Raw genomic sequence first — 14478 nt, forward strand, 5'->3', positions numbered from 1 at the left:
TCACCTTAAGCAACACATTGCAGGGATCCATGTTAGCATGGCATAACATTAAGCAACAAATTGCAGGGATCCATGTTAGCATGGCATAACCTTAAGCAACACATTGCAGGGATCCATGTTAGCATGTCATCACCTTAAGCAACACATTGCAGGGATCCATCTTAACATGTCATAACCTTAAGCAACACATTGCAGGGATCCATGTTAGCATGTCATCACCTTAAGCAACACATTGCAGGGATCCATGTTAGCATGTCATAACCTTAAGCAACACATTGCAGGGATCCATGTTAGCATGTCATAACCTTAAGCAACACATTGCAGGGATCCATGTTAGCATGTCATCACCTTAAGCAACACATTGCAGGGATCCATGTTAGCATGTCATAACCTTAAGCAACACATTGCAGGGATCCATGTTAGCATGTCATAACCTTAAGCAACACATTGCAGGGATCCATGTTAGCATGTCATCACCTTAAGCAACACATTGCAGGGATCCATGTTAGCATGGCATAACCTTAAGCAACACATTGCAGGGATCCATGTTAGCATGTTATCACCTTAAGCAACACATTGCAGGGATCCATGTTAACATGTCATAACCTTAAGCAACACATTGCAGGGATCCATGTTAGCATGTCATAACCTTAAGCAACACATTGCAGGGATCCATGTTAGCATGTCATAACCTTAAGCAACACATTGCAGGGATCCATGTTAGCATGTCATAACCTTAAGCAACACATTGCAGGGATCCATGTTAGCATGTCATCACCTTAAGCAACACATTGCAGGGATCCATGTTAGCATGGCATAACCTTAAGCAACAAATTGCAGGGATCCATGTTAGCATGGCATAACCTTAAGCAACACAATGCAGGGATCCATGTTAGCATGTCATCACCTTAAGCAACACATTGCAGGGATCCATGTTAACATGTCATAACCTTAAGCAACACATTGCAGGGATCCATGTTAGCATGTCATAACCTTAAGCAACACATTGCAGGGATCCATGTTAGCATGTCATAACCTTAAGCAACACATTGCAGGGATCCATGTTAGCATGTCATAACCTTAAGCAACACATTGCAGGGATCCATGTTAGCATGTCATCACCTTAAGCAACACATTGCGGGGATCCATGTTAGCATGTCATAACCTTAAGCAACACATTGCAGGGATCCATGTTAGCATGTCATAACCTTAAGCAACACATTGCAGGGATCCATGTTAGCATGTCATCACCTTAAGCAACACATTGCAGGGATCCATGTTAGCATGGCATAACCTTAAGCAACACATTGCAGGGATCCATGTTAGCATGTCATCACCTTAAGCAACACATTGCAGGGATCCATGTTAACATGTCATCACCTAGAGCAACACATGGCAGGGATCCATGTTAGCATGTCATCACTTAGAGCAACACATAGCAGGAATCCATGTTAGCATGTCATCACCTAGAGCAACACATTGTAGCGATCCATGTTAGCATGTCATCACCTAGAGCAACACATTGTAAGGATCCATGTTAGCATGTCATCACCTAGTGCAACACATTGCATGGATCCATGTTAGCATGTCATCACATTGAGCAACAAATTGCAGGGATCCATGTTAACATGGCATCACCTAGAGCAACACATTGCAGGGATCCATGTTAGCATGTCATCACCTAGAGCAACACATTGCAGGGATCCATGTTAGAATGGCATCACCTAGAGCAACACATTGCATGGATCCATGTTAGCATGTCATCACCTAGAGCAACACATTGCAGGGATCCATGTTATAATGTCATCACCTAGAGCAACAAATTGCAGGGATCCATGTTAGCATGTCATCACCTAGAGCAACACATTGCAGGGATCCATGTTAGCATGGCATTACCTAGAGCAACACATTGAAGGGATCCATGTTAGCATGTCATCACCTAGAGCAACACATGGCAGGGATCCATGTTAGCATGCCATCACCTAGAGCAACACATGGCAGGGATCCATGTTAGCATATCATCACCTAGAGCAAAACATGGCAGGGATCCATGTTAGCATGTCATCACCTAGAGCAACACATTGCAGGGATCCATGTTAGCATGTCATCACCTAGAGCAACACATTGCAGGGATCCATGTTAGAATGTCATCACATAGAGCAACACATTGCAGGGATCCATGTTAGCATGTCATCACCTAGAGCAACACATTGCATGGATCCATGTTAGCATGTCATCACCTAGAGCAACTAATTGCAGGGATCCATGTTAGCATGTCATCACCTAGAGCAACACATTGCAGGGATCCATGTTAGAATGTCATCACCTAGAGCAACACATTGCAGGGATCCATGTTAGAATGTCATCACCTAGAGCAACACATTGCAGGGATCCATGTTAGCATGTCATCACCTAGAGCAACACATTGCAGGGATCCATGTTAGAATGTCATCACCTAGAGCAACACATTGCAGGGATCCATGTTAGAATGTCATCACCTAGAGCAACACATTGCAGGGATCCATGTTAGCATGTCATCACCTAGAGCAACACATGGCAATGATCCCTGTTTCATGTTCAAAAGCATTGCAGAAGCTTTGTGTTGGCACAGCTGGCCAGAGAGATCACTGTAAGGAACGATGTAGGAATGCTGTAGCAACGCTGTTGGGTACAACTTCTGGTGCGCATTAAGAATGCCTCGACCTCTTAAGGGTGGATGGGATGACCCTGTAAGGACATTGTGAGGACATTGTGTGAACGCAAAAAAAAAAAAATTTCATATATTGTTTACATATTTGTAAGTGACCACAGAGCATAATATTATCAACACTGTTGCATTGTCTTTCTTGTTTTACAAATAAAATTTCTACTGAAATTAAGTATTCAAATATTATTATTTTATTATGTTGATGCCTGTGAAAATTTGATCCTAATGTAAAAAGTCAATATAATTTTTATATGGATTGATCCCTTTTTCGTGTATGTGTTTGTAAATTTCTGTTCCAGAAGATAAAAGTGACCTAATATTTCATCAATGAACGTACTTGCACTTGTTTGTTCCACTGGATTGCTACTACAAGTGCATCCTAAATTGTACCTCTTGTTAATGGGCCAGTACAGAGACATACTTACGTGAAGATGCAGGATTGCCTGTGAAAACATGCTGTAAATCGTTTTGAGCAAGGCTCATGATTGAAGTTACTCCATCCTCAAAGCTGTTTTCTAAGATATGGCATATTTTTGTTACATAATATTAAGATAATATTTTCTCAATCTTGACAGAACTTGATTAGATGTTAAATGTTCCTGGCAAAACAAAGAATGTCTGAAAGGAAATACTTGTTTTCATAAATATCACATTTTACTGTATGATAGTTTGAAGTGATTACCCAATAACTAGCGCAACCCATTCTTGTTTTGGCTTATCGCCAGGATCGAATTTTGTACTAAGCTAACCTGAGCATAACAAACACATGGTGGACTTTTTTCTATCGTCACGGCGTCATCATTATGTGCCTTGTGAAGACTATTGGTTGCCCAATATTAATAAAACGTGGTCAGAACATTTTTATCAATAATATTTCAGCCACGTTTGGAACTAGTAACATGGCTTTAACCCTTTCCCCACTAAGAAGCAAAGTCAAAATAGGCCCCCCATCCAAGCACTTGTGTGATGGATGGGGGACATTATTAGAATAAGGCCGGTGGCCGAAAGTATACAAGCATATTACTTCAGTGACCAGTCTATTTCGCTGTTTTTAAAGGTCAAAATTTTGACCTTACACCACGTGATTACCATCTATAAAGACAACGAAATGCACGAGGCGCTCATAGATTTTAAAGTCATTTATGTTGGTGTAAAAACTCTAGCTAAAATAACATGTTTATTTTATTTCCCCAGATCATAAGGGATGGGAGAAAAACGTTAAAATTCCTTTTACAAAAAAGAAAAGTATGGGTGGGTGCTTGTATACTTTTGGCCTCCGGCCTTATTCCAATAAGGTCGCCCATCCATCACACAAGTGCTTGGATGGGGGGCCCATTATTTTCACAAGGCCACCAGCCTACAGTATACAAGCATCTTTAAAGACGCCAACATAAACACCCAAAAAGAAACACACAAACTATCTGAAAGTCTATTTTATACAATTGTATTCAACATATATACTAAGTAATCCTTAACATATAAACGTTGTATGTTCAAATCATACACAATAAAGGCAATTTTCATATCATAATAATGATAATATTGACACCATTTCTAATAAGATTCTAATTTCTTCCAATTAAACCTTACATCTGTCCATGATAAAAAGTACAATTTTACAAAAATGATCAATAATTGACTGAAGATGTGTCCATTACGGACGTTTAGAAACATTTTTCATAACATAATTTGGGGGGAAAATCTTCCTAATGGAAATTCATAGGCAAAACAGAGCATTCATAATATCTATTAATACATTATCAAACAAATATAATTGTAACTGGAATTTGAAAACACTTATAAAAGTAATAATATAGATGCACATCAGAAAAGACAAATAACAACCTTCATATTACAGCAGGTATGAGATCTACAACGTGTAATCAAATAAAACTGTGACTTGTTGATCATTTTTAGTACTTTGTGGAAACAACATGTATCTTTAATTAATACTATTTTTTATCTCTAGACTAAACAGCAGTACTAAATGACTGAGCCGGATCACTTTCAGAATGCTCAATATCCCTAAGATAGAATTTTTTGAAATTTTTAAATGATGACCAATCAGCAGTTTTTAATATGTCAGACACTCTACAACCTTTCATGAACGCGGCAGAAACAGAGGCTACCCTAAATGAATGAGCCTGTTTATAAGTGTATCAATACCTGCAAGATCTAACACATATTTTAGCCATCTGGCAATGGTACTGGTGGACACAGCCTTAAAATTTGAATAAGAAACCAACAATTGTCTAGATTTTCTTAAATCCTTTGTTTTAGACAAAAAACTTTTCAAAGTCCTAACTGGATAGAGTCGAGGATCTTCAAAAGCCCTCAAAATTAAAATATGATCATTACCTGGCTTTGAATGCTTTAACTTATCACCACTATTAAACAAGACCCTATCGGCCTCCAAAACACAACGATCTACACAAAGAGATTTTAATGTCTGTACCCTAGCAGCAGTCGATAAAGTAACTAAAACTGTTAGTTTAAATGTTTACATTTTTACAGACAACTTATCAAGAGGCATCCATGTAGAAATCATATTAAGAACTTTACTGACATCCCAAGTAAAATTATATCTTGGTTTTGGTGGAATAGTGTTGTATAATCCCTTCATAAACCTAATAATAATCATACTAAAACCATTGAACATAGGATCAAGAAGCTTCAAGGTTTCCATAATCACAGATTTATGTGTACTTATTACACTGTAAGATTTATTCATGTTCTTCACATAAAACAAATATTTTAAAATTAGTTCTTGAGTTGGACAAATGGAATCTCTATATTGGATGTTACACCACAAAGTCCATTTCTTCCAAGCTGATGAATACTGCTTTCTTGTGCCTGATCGCCAGCTGTCGAGGATGCCTTCCACAATCTGCGGTGAAATGCCTCTATCAGCAAGGGATTTCCGGACACAACTGTTCCAATCAACTGCAACTTCTTCCCCATGGGATGTTGTGTGCGGTTGTGTGTGAGCTTCAAAATATCCTTGTGACGTGGTAATCTGACAAGCAAAGAAATCATACATTGTAGCAAGGATGGAAACCAAATTTGGTTTGTCCAGAAAGGACATACAATCAATGCCTGTTCAACATTATCTTCTCTGATTTTATTTAAAATATTTCCCATAAGACAAAAGGGTGGGAAAATGTATGGAGTAAATTTGGTTCAATTCAATGAAATTGCATTTGTTGCAAAAGCATTTGGATCTGGCATCCATGAAACATACACCTTGAATTGACAATTATGCCTTGAGGCAAATAAATCAATATTTGGACATACAAGTTGTGTGATCAGTCTAGAAAATATTTTCTTTTTAAGCATCCATTCAGTGCTATCTGAAAAATGTCTTGAGAAGAAATCTGCTTCTACATTATCCTTTCCTGGTATATGAAATGCTGTTATGAAAACATTTCTTGCCAAACACCATTCCCAAATATTTTTCGCCAGATAATCTAAAGTAGTATTTGCCATTCCACCAAAATCATTTATATATGCAATGGCTACCATAGAATCTGACTGAATTCCTACATGTTTGTCATGTTTATCTGAAACCCAAGATTTCAATTAAAAAAATATTGCAAGTAATTCTAACAAATTAATATGGTTTTTGATTTCTTAATAGACCATCTTCCATTTGTTGATATTTTTTCCTCAACACAATAGGACCCAAAACCAGCATTGGAGGCATTAGTTTGAATCCATAGAGTAATCGGATTCTGATGTATCTTTTTGCCATGTTTGTTTTGAACATTTTCAATCCACCAATTTATTTCCATCAAACCTGCAGGATTTAACTGAATTTTCGAGTTAAAATCTGGATTCTTTTGCAAAGCCTGAACTTTGAACCTTTCTAATGTTCTGTAATGTAACGGTCCTTCAAGGACAGCATCAACTGAACTTATGATCAACCCAATGAAAGATGCCAGCTCTCTTATTGAAATAAAATTTTTTACCAGGTTTTCCGAAGGAAAAAACTGGTTATTAGATTGGCGAATGCGGGCGGGCTGGCTGGCTGGCGGGCTGGCTGGCTGGCGGGCTGGCGGAATAAGCTTGTCCGGGCCATAACTATGTCGTTCATTGTCAGATTTTAAAATCATTTGGCACATTTGTTCACCATCATTGGACGGTGTGTCGCGCGAAATAATTACGTCGATATCTCCAAGGTCAAGGTCACACTTTGAGTTCAAAGGTCAAAAATGGCCATAAATGAGCTTGTCCGAGCCATAACTATGTCGTTCATTGTCAGATTTTAAAATCATTTGGCACATTTGTTCACCATCATTGGACGGTGTGTCGCGCGAAATAATTACGTCGATATCTCCAAGGTCAAGGTCACACTTTGAGTTCAAAGGTCAAAAATGGCCATAAATGAGCTTGTCCTGGCCATAACTATGTCATTCATTGTGAGATTTTAAAATCATTTGGCACATTTGTTCACCATCATGGGACGGTGTGTCCCACGAAAGAATCACGTCAATATCTCCAATGTCAAGGTCGCCACGACTAAAAATAGATTTAAAAAAAAAAAAAAAAATTACAAAGGGGGTTAATTTTTTTTGGTCATTTCAAAAGTTCAGTTTGAGTTTTCTCCCTTTATCAGATTTTTTTTTCACAATGAAAACCTGGTTTTGTGACAATTTTGTCCCTTGTTTACTTGATAAATTCACACCCATGATCTTAATTTTTTGTATTTTATCCTCTTGCAAGAAAATCTTGAACAGCTCTGAGTCAATCACAAACCCAAAATAGTTAATCCTTTTAACGGGCTCTACGACAGATTTCTCGTCATTAAGAATAAAACCCAATGTTTTAATCATATGTTCAGCATTTTTCTGTCATTATTCATTCCTATCGAATCATCTATGTAATAAGAACATCTTATTCCCAGTTTTCTAAAAGAAGCATACACTGGCTTCAATGTTTATGTAAAGGGTGCCGAACTTTGACCGAAAGGCAAAGACACAAAGGCATATAACTGATCTTGCCATAGAAATTTTAAAAACTTTATGCAGTCCTGATGAATGGGGATAGGCCAATAAGCTGAACGCAAATCCAGGGAAATAAACCATTCATTTGGTTGTATTAGTTCCAAAACAAACGCAAAGTTTCTTGTTTGAATTTATCATAGTGACATACATGCCATACGTCCCGGATTGTCCGGGACAGTCCCGGAAATGAAGAACTTGTCCCGCTGTCCTGGAAATCTGTCAAATGTCCCAGAATATACAAAATCCATATATACATGTACCTTATCTTAATAGGCTTAACTGCACCTCGAATCTGTGTATATCTGCAGCATCTCCATGACAATGCCTACCCGAATAGGCAGACTTCGCTACGTGTCAAAATCGATCAATTAACAGGGGTCCTGTTATCATATCAATTGTCTCACGTTCGCGGTCAAACCGAAAAGGCGGCATTGTTTAATGTGGTTGTTAATTGACTTTAATCTACTACATCATTATTTCTCGCTGCGTAAGGGCAAAGGTTAGTTGTTCACACATCTGAAGTCGAACATCGCTGAGTAAAACATTAAAAGCAGTTTATGTTCGCACGTTTAACCGACAAAGAAGTTGAGTAAAAAAGTAAGCATATAAAAACGTCATCCTCACTAGGTTTATTATTGTCTTGTCCTAAACCCCCAGTAAACATACGTTAAAAATAATAAGTGAATTTGAATTGCGTTCGCCATGTCGTATCAACAACTACGCGTTACACACCGGTCTTAATAACAATAACGCAGTAACGTCACCATCTATGTTTAGAACGCTTACACTGAAAACACGTGGCTTGTATCTAGTAACAGAAGTAGTAATTTAATTTGACTTTAATAGATCAAGTGTATTTCGGATAGGCTTTTGAACTTTTGCAATTAACGATGCGAAACAAAAAAAAACGTACCAAAAATGTCTATAAATATCGCTACATTTTATACATGTCCAGGAAAATCCGCAAAAGTCCCGGACAATTTAACTCAATGTCCCGGAATTGGTCTGAAAAATTATGGCATGTATGATAGTGAACATATTCATTCAGCTGCTTTAAATTTATAACTGGTCTAAATTTACCATTTGGTTTTGGAACTAAAAATATATTTGATATAAATTCTGCATTCTCATGAGTAGAATACTCTATAGCACCCTCTTTTAGCATTTTGTTTACTTTTTGATCAATCAAGGATTTTTCAATCTCTGCAAATTTTATTTGATTTGGAATATTTATTTGTATTGGAACCTGTTCAAAATTAATTTTGTATCCTTGAACAGTGTCTAAAACCCATGAATCTGAAGTTATATTTTTCCATTCATCAAAACATAACATTAATCTTTTAGAATTACTGTGAAACCATTACTATTCGTCAGACAATAATTTTCGTCTTTTTCGTCCTTCGATCGATGGACGAATTCAAGTTCCTAACGAACAATCATGTCCCATATTTGAAACAAATAAGACTGAATTACCGTAGGCATGAGGCATTTAAATCAAGCGTAATCCACGCATATACACAGGGCTCGAAATTAACACTCGCACACTCGCAAAATGCGAGTAAAAAAAGATTGCAAGGTAAGTTATAAGCCACTAGTACTTTTTGCAAGTAAAGAAATAGTGAAAAAAAAACGAGCTATATTGCTAAATGCGTTCGACGGCGTGAACGCTAAACCGTAGGTCAATTTTTTGAACGTCCGAGTACCCATATGCGGAAGCGCGCACCTTGTTTGTAGAGTGGTATACTTCTAGTTCAGATACCCGGATGGTATTGATACAAAGAACATGAAACAGTCGACTTTTCACACTCAAGTTAAATCCGGTTTTTACACAAAGGGGTGTACATTATACAGTGTACTGACAACTGACATTTCCTGTAAAACGCGAATGCAATAAGGCTGTATCGAATGCGTCGACTTCGTTTAGGTATAATAGTGTTGATTAGCGCTAATTGTTAACAACTTTATGACCCATTGTGTGTATTGTGTTTGTCAGGGGTGTTGTAGATTATACAGCCAACACGCGTCGAATCCGGATTAAAGACAATACTATTAAACGCAATTAAAATATGACGATGTGTAATCAACACCTGACTGAAATATATTCCGCGCTTTTATTACAAATTAATAAAGAACATATTGATATGTGTTTGGTTGTTTGGTTTTAACTGCATCTACTATTTTTGTACACATACATAAAAACTGGTACCTTTGTTTTTTTATAACAAAAACATTTTTTTTATAGATTTAATACTGTTGTTTATCAATAAATGCAGCGTTCCATTAAAAAAAAAAACACTTAACGAACTAGATCCTCTTTCGTATAATAGAACAAGCTTGATAACTGCATTGACCAAATTTTATTGAAATTAAGGTCATTCAGACTAAATCCCATACTCATGAAAAATGCACAAGTGTTAATTTTGTTTTATTTAGCTTACACTAATGATAAGCCATAATGTTCGCACCTTCACTAATTGGCGCCAATAAAGGTTAGATTGTTAACAGTTTGACCGGGATTGTAATGGAAAAAGACTAATTGGCAATTGGCTTCGTTGTTTAAAACACTGGTTAACGGTTATTCAGTCCCACTTTTCCGCTAATCATAACAAAGAACGTGTCAATGACATAAAATAATAAGGGACAGTTACTATCACCTGAAATAACAGACTTGTTAATTGGCATATGCCAAACAAGGCACGCCTCATGCAAGTGACTACCAAGTGTCACCCCTCTTTCCCCACCACGATTTTTTCGCAACCGCGTATTACATGTATTACAAACATTACAAACAAAGCGGACGCTTTTTTTTTAAACCAGAAATGGACGAATTTAAGTGCTGACGAAATAGTCATTTTTTCTAAAAGGACGAAATTTCGTGCTGACGAAAATGAATGGTTTCACAGTACTTACAGTAACATCAAAATCTTTCAGTTTGGGCCAGATGATGTTGCTGTTGCTACTGCTGCGGGTTTTCTGCCCCCTCTTGGCAGGTTGTGCTGATAGCCAAATTGTCCATATTGACTGGGTTGTGTGCCCATACCCCTTGGAATAAAGCTGTAGCCGTGTGTGGCATAATTGTATGGCCTCGAGCCTCCAGCTCCCCTACAGCCCCGATTCCTGGTTGGGCCAAAGCCCTGTAAATATTTAGGATACCTGTTATTTGGGACAAATTTTCCGACTTAAACAGTAGCATCACATTTTTTCAATACTTTTGAAACATCATCTTCAAACAAATATGATGTAATGGGGATACTCAGACTACAAATGTTTGAATATTTTGATTTCAGGGAGGGTCTTAACAAATCGCCTCCTTAAATACTCAGATGAAACTGAGCTTGTCCCAGCAATGTCAGTGCATCTGAAATGCAGTCTTTAGCTCCAGGAAGTTGGGCAATATGTGGCTTAATAATATTTGCCAATGACAAAATTGGGATCACTCCAGCTGTTATCAGCCCTTGAATGTCTCTCAAAGACTGGTCTGTTGTCTGAACCCTACTAGACTTCATCAAATCACTCCAAATTTCCTCATTTACACGAGGAGCTGACATAAAGTCGCAATTTGAGGGAACTTTATATTTGTTAATAATTTTGGTAATCTGACATTGCTGTGTACAAGCTGTATTGATTAATGATGCCAGTGACTCAGAAATTGGGTCTCCCATGTCAGGGGCCTTCAATTTTGGCAAATCCCAAGTAAAAGGATCATCGTCACCTTCATTCTCGTTCCCATTGAATAATGAATCACAAATGTTATGTGCCAAATTATTGTCCGAATCAGACATATCCAAATTCCCATGCAACAAGGCATATTCCTCTGGACAAGTTTGAGCAACAAACACAGAATTAGTTTGTCCGAAAAATGCATCTAAACCTAAAATTGATCGTAATTTGTTTACGGAATCTTCATTCAAATTATCAAGATCAACAAAATAACCATTCGAAACAGCAGCCTCTTTTTCTTTTTTTTTTATCGGAAGAAGACTCAACATTTGGAACTTTTTTGTTTTTATCGTTATTGTTAGATTATGAGGCACCCAACGGGTTATTTGGCAATGACTTTTCAATCATGACACTTTTGTTTTTATTTTCATTAACTCTTTACAACAGATTTTAGTTTCTTTGAGGCACCAGACGGGATAGGTTCATCGCACTCGAAGCCAGAGAATTCGCCCTTAGACGATTCAAAAATTGACAGGACATCGTCCTTGTCGTGTTTTTTAGACCTACTTGACATCGTCAAGCAAAAACACAGTAAACAGTATGCCGGCAAGCACGTGCACAACACCAAAGTATGCACAATACATATCAGTATATTTTAAACCTCGCCGTATAATTCCTGTAACAAAACAATAACGCCGGCATACAAAACATGTACAAAGATAATTCAAAATGACAACGCAAAAACCTTCTTTTTTTATAAAAAGGTTGAAAGAAAAGAAATATCAATACACGTGATCTTTACTCACCCAAAGAACGTACACAGCCTACGTTCTTGAGCTATCTGTACATAGACAACGGTCGCTGAAATAACTATGAGCGCCTTGTGCATTTCGTTGTCTTTATAGATGGTTATCACGTCGGTTAATGTAAAAAATTTGACCTTTAAAAACAGCGAAATAGACTGGTCACTGGAGTAATATGCTTGTATACTGTAGGCTGGAGGCCTTGTGAAAATAATAACCTTCACAAAAAGTAATCACTCATATTTTGGTAGATTTTTTTTCTAAGAAGCAGAATTGAATGAACAAGCAAAAACAATTTAATGGTATTAATGTAAAATATTATATTGAATGTTTTCATGTGGTTTCAATGGTTATATTACTGGTTTAAAATTGGTAATTCATCTCCTCAACCATCAGAAATTAACTGTGAAAGTTATCATTAAAACAGTAAATGGAAAATATCCTCATTTATGTCATGATAAAAAAGCGGGAACTTTGTTGGTTTCACTAAAGTAAAGAATTTTTATTTATTTGTGATCTTATGTATGTTTTCTTTTCTTTTTTTATGCCCCCTTTCGAAGAAAAGGGGGTATATAGCTTTCACACTGTCCGTCTGTCTGTCTGTTTGTCTGTCACACTTTTCGTGTCCGCTCTCTATTTCAAATACTTTTCATCCGATCTTTACCAAACTTGGTCAGAAGTTGTATCTAGACAATATCTAAGTCAAGTTCGAATATGGGTCATGCCGGGTCAAAAACTAGGTCACGGGGTCACATGCTCATAACTTCTATCAAAGCGTTTATAGGGGGCATGTGTCATCCTTTGGTGACAGCTCTTGTTACTTTAATGTACTTATTCCACCAAAAGGTACAAAAATCTTGAATGTCTTCAGTAATAGACCTCCTATGTTTTCAGTACAAGACTTTCTGGTAATGATCGAGTTAAAACCATTTTATGAGATCTTATTACTCTGCTGCTAGGCCAGAGATGTCAGTGCTCTAGAACAAAACAGCCAATTGCAGTTGATATTCTGTTGCATGTGACTTACTTACTGTGAACTTCTGTAATTACCATGTTGGTTGTTACATGTGACTTATAAACAAGTCAGAAAAGCAAGAGGATAGTTTATTATTTATTTTGGTGCTTTGCTGTACTTTATTTCTGGAACACAAAGTCATGTTTTTTGCTTGCATACATTGACTCTGATATGTTGTGCAAGATTTATTTATTTATTTTTAAATCTGTTGATGAAACATTTTTGATTTCTGTTTTTAATTTCGTGTAATATGTTATCATAACTTTTTTGTAAAAATGCTAATTAATTTGTTGACATCTTAAGCGGGGACAGAAATGAAATTTTATTTTTTGATAAATTTTTATACATTTCATAAATATATGAGAGAAAGAAAACTTACAGATCCAAGAATCCTTTTCAAATACTGCTTGGTGTGCTGAGTCCTCCTCTAAGAAGAATTTAGTTGACTTGTACGAGATTGCGATGTTTTGGGGAAAATAAATTGTTCATTTCACAAGTGTTTATTTTAACCTGATTGCACAGTGTGAGAAAATTCAGATTATCCAATCTTCAGACTTAGATGCTTTGGTTTATTTACTGTGAAGTTCCTTTTACAAATTTGACCGATATTTGTTGATGATCATTTTTTGGTACCTCCTGCTGAAAAAAATGAAGAAATCAGTTTGCAGTCCGCCGTATGATTCATATTAGACAAAAGTGCGGGGGGGGATGGACTTAAGAAACTGAATTGCTCTTTGTGCAATTATCATTAGTTTATGCATTTTTAGAATAATTTAATGTTGACCTTTTAGCATTAAGAATTTACGATCCGCATAACATCTATTGCGTGCACAATTCCAGCTAAATGTACTTGTAATTTAATAAATTACTCTGGGGTAAGATTTAGATGATGAGGAAGTCATTTAAGCAGTTTGTGTTTAATCAATGTAATATAAAACTGTGGATTTTGATCAGGGTTTATCGCAAGGCCATATATTGAAAAAAGTTAACCTTCCAATTTGAACCATCTGGCTTTAATCTAACTGGACTGAAACCCTTGCAATTATATTTAATAAGTCAATTACATGCTTCATGGAAATATTCATTGTTGTAAAATTGGACTATTAGGCCATCAAATTAGATTATAATTCTGGATTAAATGCCATCGCTATACATCAGTATATGGGTTCAAAACCTAAGATTTCTCGATGGATGGAATGTGTGATGAGTAATTGATTGTATCTGATATTTTCTTCAAAAATAGGAACTTAAATACCAGACCAGACCACCTTATAAGAAGGCCATCATTTA

General features: G+C 36.7%; 1 long non-coding RNA gene across 1 annotated transcript; it reads right to left on the reverse strand.

The window, feature by feature from the left end:
* Positions 1–4225: 4225 nt before the first annotated feature.
* On the reverse strand, positions 4226–13793 carry LOC127844389 (uncharacterized). Its single transcript, XR_008032702.1, has 3 exons — positions 13568–13793; positions 10621–10844; positions 4226–5723 (listed from the first exon to the last, which is right to left on the reverse strand). It is a non-coding gene; the product is annotated as an uncharacterized LOC127844389 (long non-coding RNA).
* Between the last annotated feature and the right edge of the window lie 685 nt (positions 13794–14478).

This window comes from Dreissena polymorpha, chromosome 9 (genome assembly GCF_020536995.1).
Source record: "Dreissena polymorpha isolate Duluth1 chromosome 9, UMN_Dpol_1.0, whole genome shotgun sequence".
Taxonomy (NCBI): Eukaryota; Metazoa; Mollusca; class Bivalvia; order Myida; family Dreissenidae; genus Dreissena; species Dreissena polymorpha.